Source organism: Ipomoea triloba, chromosome 15, assembly GCF_003576645.1.
Source record: "Ipomoea triloba cultivar NCNSP0323 chromosome 15, ASM357664v1".
In the NCBI taxonomy this organism is placed as follows: Eukaryota; Viridiplantae; Streptophyta; class Magnoliopsida; order Solanales; family Convolvulaceae; genus Ipomoea; species Ipomoea triloba.
The window spans coordinates 22900436-22911148 of NC_044930.1; positions in this window are offsets into that span (position 1 = coordinate 22900436).

A 10713-nucleotide genomic window follows, 5' to 3' on the forward strand; every position below is an offset into this window, starting at 1 on the left:
AAGAATCTCTCAAGTACACGCGCACATATATTCCAAACATATATAAGTACGTTATACGATGATGAAGTGACTATGATTTCTAATGGGAAAATTCCTTAACCAATGAACATGTTAACATATCCACTTTTGTTATGCATCCTCATTGAAGTGTCTTACACTTTCGTCGTTTGCATCCTCATGCAACGAATGTAACTAAGAGAGAGAGATAGAAGTTTAAATTAGGGGCTTTGATTTAATGATGGGATTATGTTATGTCCTATCAAATTAGATTTCTTATGAGGTATTTGAAAATTAAGCATATATTTTTTTAGATATTGATTGTGTTAATTAATAATCTTTTCTCTCATTTTATGTGTTTGATTTATTTAATGTTTATGTTTGACTGAAGTTATTTTTCACCTAATCCTTGTAGGCACCTGTCACTAATCCTTATGGTGGGATTCTTATAGGCACTTGTCACTAATCCTCCAACTAATTGACCGCTAAGTAATCGTGATTTACCCATCCACTATTGGCAAAGTTTACTGTGGACACATTCACACAAATAACGAACCTTATTATGCATACAAATAGTAGACTTAGATTTACTGAATATTAAATTTTTAAATAAAGGGGGTGGGGTGTGCCGAATAAATCAAGTTATGCTCTACAAAGAAATAAGATATTCAACAAATAATGAATTTCATGTATAACATAAATGAACTTAGAACTTCAATTAGTTTGTACATACTCAAATAATGCACCCTATGGTCTATGCACACAAATAGTGAACCGGCCTTATGCATATAAATAATGAACTCTCAAACGGTTTGCATACTATTTTGTACATATTCAAATAATGAACGCTACGCACAAAAATAATATATCATATACATAGAAATAAGGTGCCTTATAGAAATAGAAATAATGTACTCAATGCATGGTTCACTTAATAGGCATTGTCCACTATTTTGTTGGGTCAAGATGTGAGGGTTTTGAATGCAAGAGAATTTTGTCTTTTGTAGGCAAGCTATTCACCATTCAATTTTTTTATAATATTAAGTTCATAATTAATATATAAATTTATATATTTAAAAATTCAATTAAACACAAAATACTAAATTTAAAAATAATAAGCAAATACTAAAAAAAATTGTAAAGAAGAAAAATGGTCTTAACAATGAATCATAAATAGAAAAGGTAAAATGTGGAGTAGTTGATAATGAATTATACTAACTATTTTAATTCATGGGTATTATTATTAATTATTCGTGAATAAAGGCATTTCGTAAATTAATTATTTGCGGTTATTAACCTATAAAATAACATAGTATATATGTATGTTTATTATTTATTTAACTATTTTTACTTTGAATTTTGTTGTTGTTGTTATGATAATAAACTACGGAGTATTATTTACATGTTTATCTGTTTGTGATGCAATTAAAATAGAGATACAGAGAAGATAGGTTTTATATTCTATATTTTGTATTTTTCAAAACAAAATATATAAAGATATTATTACACAAGTTTTATATTTTAAAATTATTGTATTACCAATCTACCAATATAGTCTGGCATTTACCAAATACATACTTAAATTTATGATTCGATAATTTATCAACTACGTGTGTAATCAGTTAACTGAACGGTTAACCGAACTGTTTTAATCAAAAATTTTAAAGATTTAATCGTTTACAGAATTAACCGAATTAAAGTTTATTTTCAGTTAACCGATTTCCTCCAAATTGCACGTTGTTAAATATTATTGTCAAAATTAAATGTGTTGTAGTTGGTATACCAACTACAACACATATAATTTTGACAATAACATTTGACATTTAACAGCGTGCAATTTGGGGTAAATTTTTAATATTTAATTTTGGGTTTTGGAAAAACTAAATAGTAATAATAAGACAAAGAAATTCCAAGAAAACGTCAAAAAATAATCAAATCTTGTGAGGCGTGCAATTTTGGTGTAAATCTTAAAGTCATATTCTAGGTTTTTGTCTGTCTTAGAGAATGTCAGCAGACAACATTTCTCATAATACGGATCGAAAGTTATGCCTAAAGGAGTTTATTTATTTAGGCTTTTCATACATGAATATTAGAATATATAATCTTTAATTGTATTTATTTGTTGCATAATTATAGAGCACATATAATACTAGCTAGTGAAAGAGCTCATTCTATTCAAGTAAAGTATTCATTTCAATTAATATCGTAAATACATTATATAATATTTCAAATTAAGCCTATATTAATCAAACTCAATGTGATTGGTGATCACTATATACTACAAGTCTACAATCGTTATTATATTTACATTTTTTTTTTTATAATTCACTTATTAATTCCTTTTCTTTTTTTTTTTTTTATAGCTACAATGAGAGGGGATACCCTAACTAAGACATGTAAGGTACAAATCATTCATAGGAAACCCCAAGCCTATTCTTATCGAGGATCATGACAACTTCAAATGTCGCCTGATGCATAACAACGAGCCCTCGATCACAAACAAGCGCTTGTTTAGCCAACAAGTCAACCACCCAATTTTGTTCTCTAAACACACGAGTCAAACGAACTTGCTACGGCTTACTCATCTCTCGTTGACGTTATTAGACGATATTTCATCTCTCGTTGACGTTATTAGACGATATTAGCCAAATAGCCATCCACCCACCAATATTCAATTCCTGTCACTTCTGAAGATATGTATGATGACATTGGAATAGATGAAATTATCTTCCTCGGGTCACTATAAATTTTTTGTTTTTAAATTTGTCAAGGAAAGAAGTAAGGAAAAGGAAAAATTGTGTATGTTAATTTTATTGTGAAAAATGTGCATTTTCTTTGAGGGTCAATTTTTTGTCCTTTCAGTCTTTGTTTCCTGCGCTGTTTTTATAATACATAATTACTATATATATATATATAGACTCACACACATACATACACACTATGTGTGTATTATGCATTATATATTTTATTCCTTTATTTTAATTATGATTTTTATTTGTTATCAAACAAAAAAAAATTATTTTTATTAAAACTTATATTCTGATCTGATTATTAAAAATTGATTAAAAATTATATTCTCTTAAACTTAATTTACAAAATTTTTTAAAAAAACTATTTTTTATTTAAAATGTTGTTACTATTATTATTATTATTATTATTATTATTATTATTATTATTAAAAACAGCCAACACAGTGATCATTCCCTTGCTGATAAGCAACCCCACGGGATGAACAAAGGGATGTGAGAATCCAAAAGGCCAAGATATAATGGTCCTTTCTATATAATCCTTGGGTCCATTTTACTTTTACATTTTATATATTTTATTTCGTTTGTACACATAAGGCCAAGATAATAATGGTCCTTTTTTTATTCCATACTTTTGAGGAAATTTAAAATTAAAAAAATATTTGCATTTGCTATACCTCTCATTTTTATCGTTGTATTGTTTCCAGTAATTATGCCGTGGACTCAGGTCCACCTTGCAAGGTGGACCTGGGTCCAATACGACGTCGTTTCACAATTTAAAAAAAAAAAAAAAACAATTAACAGCGGCTCCTCATCGCAACAGAACACAAACTCTACATTCACAGATCCTATACTCCACATTCACAATTTGAAAACTCCACATTCACACATTACATGTCTATATGTTTAGTAACTATATTACCACTGTTATGCATTCACACATTCAAAACTCTATATTCACAAGTCCTATACTCCATATTCACAACTTGGGAACTCCACATTCACACATTACAAGGCTACAAGTTGCTAGAACTCTGTTAACTCTACTACAGATACACACATTCATAACTCTACATTCATAAATTCTATACTCCACATTCACAATTTAAAACCTCCACATTCACACATTTCAGGGCAGCTAGAACTCTTTTAACTCTACTACAGATTCACACATTCATAACTCTACATTCACAAATTCTATACTCCATATTCACAATTTGAAACCTCCACATTCACACATTTCAGGGCTATATGTTTAGTAATTTTTTTTAAATATAGTGAAACGGCGTCGTATTGGACCCAGGTCCACCTTGCAAGGTGGACCTGGGTCCACGGCATAATTTGCGATTATTTGTATAACTCTTGTACAAAGTAGTAGAAAACCAAGTAAATTGTTAGCTAAATGGGTCTATATGGTATATATAGCAATTCATTTTTTATGTTTCAAATATTATATTGCAACTTTTACTTTTGTGTGTTGGAAAAACACTTATTCTGATTCACATAAAGCTTCAAGGCCTTACGCAAGTTGGAAGAGCTTCGAGACCAAATCGAACCTTTAGTAAGTCATTTGAACCTCCTTAGTGAAGTTTATACGTTGTTGTTGTTGTTGTTGTTAGTTTTGGTAATGTTATTAGTCCTTTGTAAAGTATTGTACGTGATTGGTTGTTCTAGAGTGCACATTGATTAATTGTATTAGAAATATTTATAAATTAGTTGATATTGTAATTGTAATATATAAGTTTTCATGCCTTTGATTTAGTTGAAGGAGGATTTTTTTTTTTTAACAATCAAATTTATAATTTTATTTTTAGTTGATAATCTTATTTTATTTTATTTTTAAAGGACATTGGAATGAGTGGCATGAAATTCCCCCGATGGTGCATGAGATAGTTTGCACGCAGGGAATAGTAATTAATTTTGCTCTATTCGGGTTCATCCCTCCATCATATATAAAAAAAAAAAAAAGACAAATCCTTTGAAAATGTGGGTTGCTTAGGTCACATTGTAGAAAAGAAAATTCCAAATAATTGAATTGAATATATTTTTCTTGTTGATTTATTTGGGGTTTGGGGAGGTGGGCCCATAAGTCGGGGGTAGGGGAGGGGGGGGGGACAATTGTTATATGGTGGCCAATGGTGATGTACCACAAATATGTATACTGTCAAATGAACGTGCAGTAGAATTAAAATGATACTTTAGTACGTGTTGGTATAATAAATATATATATTGTGTGTTAAAATGAAACTGAAAAAAAAAAAAACTCATACAGATAAATTAAATATATTGTCAAATGAATCTGTAACAGAACTAAAATATACTTTAGTGTTTCTAAAATGAACATATTGTATGTATTAAATGAAACTGAATAGCAGAGCTCATACATATATATTGTCAAATGAATTGTGTTTTGAAATTAAAATAATACTTTAGTTGCAGTCGTTATACCGTAGACCATAGTCCACAATGCATTGTGGACCATAGATCATGGCTGATAGTCTGATACTACAATTGTGTTGAACTGATACTGTAGTTGTGTTGAATGGATACTGCAGTTGTGTTGGAAGGGAACTGCAGTTGCGCGGAACAGAGGCCGTGTCATCCGTCTGGAACTGCAGTTCTGTTGAACTGATACTGCAGTTGTGTTAAACGGATACTACAGTTGTGTTGAACGGATACTACAGTTGTGTTGAAAGGATACTGCAATTGTGTTGAACGGATGAACGGTCTCTGTTCCCCGCAGCTGCAGTTTATTTTCAACACAACTACAGTATCTTTTCAACACAACTGCACTATCCGTTCAACACAACTGCAGTATCAGCCATGATCATGGTCCACAATGCATTGTGAACCGTGGTCCACCATATAATTTGCGCTTTAGTTGTGCTATAATGAACCTATTGTATGTATAAAATGAAAAAGGATAGTAGAGACATGAAGTGTATAATAAATTAATAATAATACTTCAGCGTATGTTACTATAATAAAACTATTGTGTGAAAAATAAAATTTTATATCATGATCCACACTACTATATGAACCAGGCGTATAGTAAAATTTGTTGGGTATGGGGGATGATTTTCTAGTATTCTAGTTGCTGATGGTTGTTGACTTGTTGCTACCTCGTTGGTTGGTTTACAAATCATAATGTCACTTCACACTAGATTCTATTTGTTAAATATTCTATCGTGTTTTGTCAATATTTGTTTTTTTTTCCACTATTAAAATTTTATTATTTTTGGTCCTCAACTTTTAAACTAGTTTAATTTTATCTTTAATTATGTAATTTTTACATAAAATAACAGTGTTGCAAAAATCTCGCCTAGGCACCGATTAATCCCCGCCTAGGCGCTAGGCGTCAATCAACCGCCTAGCGTATCACCTTAAATGGTGGTCTAGGCGCTTGGCCGGCTAGGCGACCGCCTAGGCCGCCTAAACTCCGCCTAAGCACCGCCTAGACCTCCTAAGCTCCGACTAGACCTCTTAGGCACCGACTAGACCGCCTAGTTGGCCGATTAACTATTGTTCTTCTTTTTTTAATGGGTTATTTCACTAAAAACAACATTGTTTTGAACAAAATAACCTTAAATTGTACAAACTCTAAATATTTTTTTTAGGTTAATATTTAATATTTTAGTATTAACTATTAAAGTATTATATAATTTATAATTATTAGTCTTTAAAAAATAAAAAATACTTAAGCAAATTTTAAAAAAATATATAACAAAATAAAATAAAAATACACAGGCGCCTAGGCGCCAATTAATCCCCGCCTAGGCGTTAGGCGCTCCCCGAGCGTCCGAGGAGCGCCTAGGGATTTTTTCAACCATGTAAAATAATTATTTGTCCAAACCAAAATAGTTAACAATTGCATAATTGAGGACGAAATTGAACAAGTTTGAAAGTCGATGACTGAATTGATAAAATGGTAATAGTCGAGGACCAAATTAGGTATTACCTCTTTTATAAATATTAGGTATTTTTAATTTCTTCAAATGCTATTCCCCTCTATTGCCCATGACAGCCATTGCAGTTATTGCGGTTGTCATAGTGTGGAATACAAAATAGCGTGATTATGATGATGATAATGATTGTTATTGTTATTGTTATTATTATTATTATTTCTATGGAGAAACTGAGGCTATGTTTGGTAAATCTTATTTTATAAGTTATATTTTATTTTAAGTTACGAATAGGTTATTAGCTTTGCTTGATAAAACATGGAGATTTTAAAATAATATATAACTTATTTTGAAATATTACCCTAAGTAGCGTTTCAAAATAAATTAGTAGTTATTAGCTTTTAATTTTTTAGTCTTAAAATTAGCTTATAAGTTAGATCGATATGCCAAACAGAGTGTAAGAGAGTATTATATATTATTGTTAGAATCATTTGAGAGTCAAATACATGGTTCTTAATTGATGGACCAACAACCTTAATTTTGTCATTTGTTGTGTTAGAGCGCTCTAAGGTGAGATTAAATAAATTTAAAACGGGCCGACAAAAAAGATCAAATCTATAGAATATAGTAATAAATTTAGCACATTTATTCTAGAAAAATTAAAATTAAATTCAATTGAAGAATAATGTTAGCTGGAATGGCTGTGATCTGATAAAAATTAAAGGTTGCGATGCCCTTAATACAATGGATATGGCCATCAAAATTTATTTTTTCTAAGAAAGTTTTAATGCTTACTTCCATCTTTCCAACACATTTTAAAATGCTTCCATTGACTTCAAAGTTTTAAAAAAAATGTTCATAATTTTAAATTCCAAGTCAATTTGGTGTTTTATAGAATTTTGAACGCTTTAACAATAATATAATATAATAAAAAGTAATTAAATAAAATAAATTCAATTGGCTGACCTTGTAATTATTATGCTGTCGTTCAACGTCGATCATGCAACCGAATCAAACTATATACAATACTAAATAAAAGTTTAATTAAAGCTTTTTTTTTTTACTTAAGACCACAAGACAGTTAAATCATTCAATTGTCCACAGATAATTAGATGATCGGTTCAAATTAATTGACTACTTAGATTGGACAAGTTGTCTTCTATATATATATATATATATATATATATATATATATATAGTATTTTTGTTATATTAGATATTGTCAACCACACTAATACCAATAATATTCGTTATAATGTATAAGATATAATTATATCTAATTATACTATGGATACATATATCGATAGATCAGATGCAATAAAAATATACTAAAATTTTATAATTCTTTGGTCTATTAGTCAGAGGTTTGCTGCTCCTTAATAAACATACATGTTTTGATCCAGAAGTTATGCACGCAATTCCCAATGCCGGTGTAAGAAATTCAAAGTCTTGCCAGGGAATTGAAACATATTTTGTTTTTGTACGTTATGTACAATAATGTAATTTTTTTTATTTTAACTACAATATTGTAATTAAAATATCATGAATCTTGAGATGCAAACTTAGAATTTTTATTTGTTTGAGTAACACTGGACAAATACTGTAGCACAAAGAATTAAGTCTCCACTTAGACTCAAATCCATGACCTCCTACATTTAGGATGTCCTTACTAAGACTCGAACATATGACTTCTCATTTAAAAGAATCACTTCATGCCAGTAGACTATAAAGTCATTGACAATTTAAATTTTTTATTAAGATAAAACAGTTTATTAAACTAATGACTTATTAAAATCATATTCATATATTGGGTTTCTTTATTAATTAAAAAAAAATCATTTTTAAAGAAATATGGAAAACTAGAGATGTGAACGGAAACCAGATTATTGTTGGGTGACTTTTGAAACACCATGTACTTTATGCTTAGCGGATGGGATATAAAAGTATCCTCAATACTCAATAGTTCTAATTTTTTTAGAAGTTTTTGAAGGTATAATTAGGGAAGAGGGATGGGAGGGAAGGAAAGAAAAAGAAAAGAAAAGAAAAAAAAAAAGAAAGGAAAACAACATTGTCAGAAAAAAAAAAAAAAAAGAAAAAAAAAAAAGGATCTAGGTGCCCAGAGAGCAAGTGCAGTACACGCGCCCTATGGGCACACCATGTGCGCTCAACGCGTAGACTTGCGTACCATTTTCTCTTTCCTCCTAGGTTTCACACAAAATAAATTCCCCTTCAAATTAAATTTCTTATATATTTTCTCTCCTCTCTCCTCCAAATCATCATCTCTCACCTCTATGTCATCCAAAAATTAAGAAAGAATTACTATTGGGGTCACTCTATATTATTATTATTATTATTATTATTATTATTGTGAATATACTAGATGATGGAGGTAGCAATGTGATGAATGCAAATCGGTGCTGATCTTGCAAGAAATCTTAAACAATTTATATTATGGTCTTTTTCTTCGATGAGATTCATGTAATCTCGTCTTACATCGTACGAAAACGAAATCCTAAAGACTTGCTTTTGCAATCCAGCTGATATAGTAAGATTTCTCTCCAATATATTTCAATATTTTAACATCTCAAACGTACTATATATATATATATATATATATATATATATATATATATATATATATATATATATATNTATATATATATATATATATATATATATATATATATATATATATATATATATATATATTTGTTTAACCACACATACAAGTCTTGAATACTTTGATTAAGACTCCTCCCATGGTGGCATTATTACATAGTATAACTATAATGTAACCCCTTTTTTTGCTTGATTGATATCATGGCTATTAAATTAATTTCATATATATATATTTTTTGGAATGTCCACGAGGTGTCCTGAGCAGGCCCTCCTAATAGGAGGCAGACTAATCCCCGCTCGCACCGGGCCGGCCCAATTAAGGGGCAAAATGCTGGCCATATTGGTTTCTCCATATAAGGAGGGAATTGAACTCCCGACCTCCTCTTAAGGGGCAAGAGTGCCGAGCCACTCACGCCAACCAAGCTGGTTAAATTAATTTTATATTTAGTCCCCATGTATTGGATTTGTCATATTTCTTACACTTTATTTTATTTGTTTATTTATTTTTTTTTGGGTCATATGTGGCTGTCTATCTGACCAAATTTCTGAAATAAAATAGTTAATTAAAACACATTATAGTTTGATTTAGAATCATACCAATTCAACTTGAGCAGTTGACATTGCTAAGGAGAAGACATATGGTCCTAAACCAGAAATGCGATGCCTGTTTTCTACTAAATGTGTGTTTGATAACCGAGAAAATATTTTTCAAGTTTTCGGTGTTTGGCAACGTCCGGAAAATGCGGTCAACAAAATATGTTTTCCGTTGATCATGGAAAATCAAGTCAAAATTCCGGAAAACAACTTACGAAATTTTTTTCCGTAAGTCATTTTTCGGAATAGTCAAAATGGTTGTTTCGGATGTTCTCGGTCAAAATGGTCATCTCACCCATTTCAGCGGAAACCAGTCCGCCGGAAACTGCTCTAGTTTCCGGGAAACCAGAGCAATTTTGCTATGGTTTCGACCTAAAATGGCCTTTGTTTGTTTGTTTTTTTCTTTTATAATAAATATTATTATTTTATATATTTTTATATTATTTTATATTTTAAATAAAATAATAAAATATATAATTATACAATTCTACTCATTTTCCAGAAAATAAACCAAACACACCAAGACAGTTTTTCATAACGCAACCAAACACTGGAAAGGAAAATGTTTTATGAAAAATGACTATTTTCCAGAAAACATTTTTCGGAAGTCATTTTCTTGCTTTCCAAATGGACACTAAATATTTGATTGTAAGGACAAAATGTGACAAAAATAAAATTTATGCATCGAATATTGACAAAAATAACATTTAACAGGGTCTAAGGGTGGAAGTGTGACCTAATAATCATGAGACCGCTGAAAGTAAAATATTTTAAAAAAAAAAAAAACAACAAAACAACAAAAAACAAAAAAAAAAAAAAAAAAAAAAAAAAAAAAAAAAAAAAAAAAAAAAAAA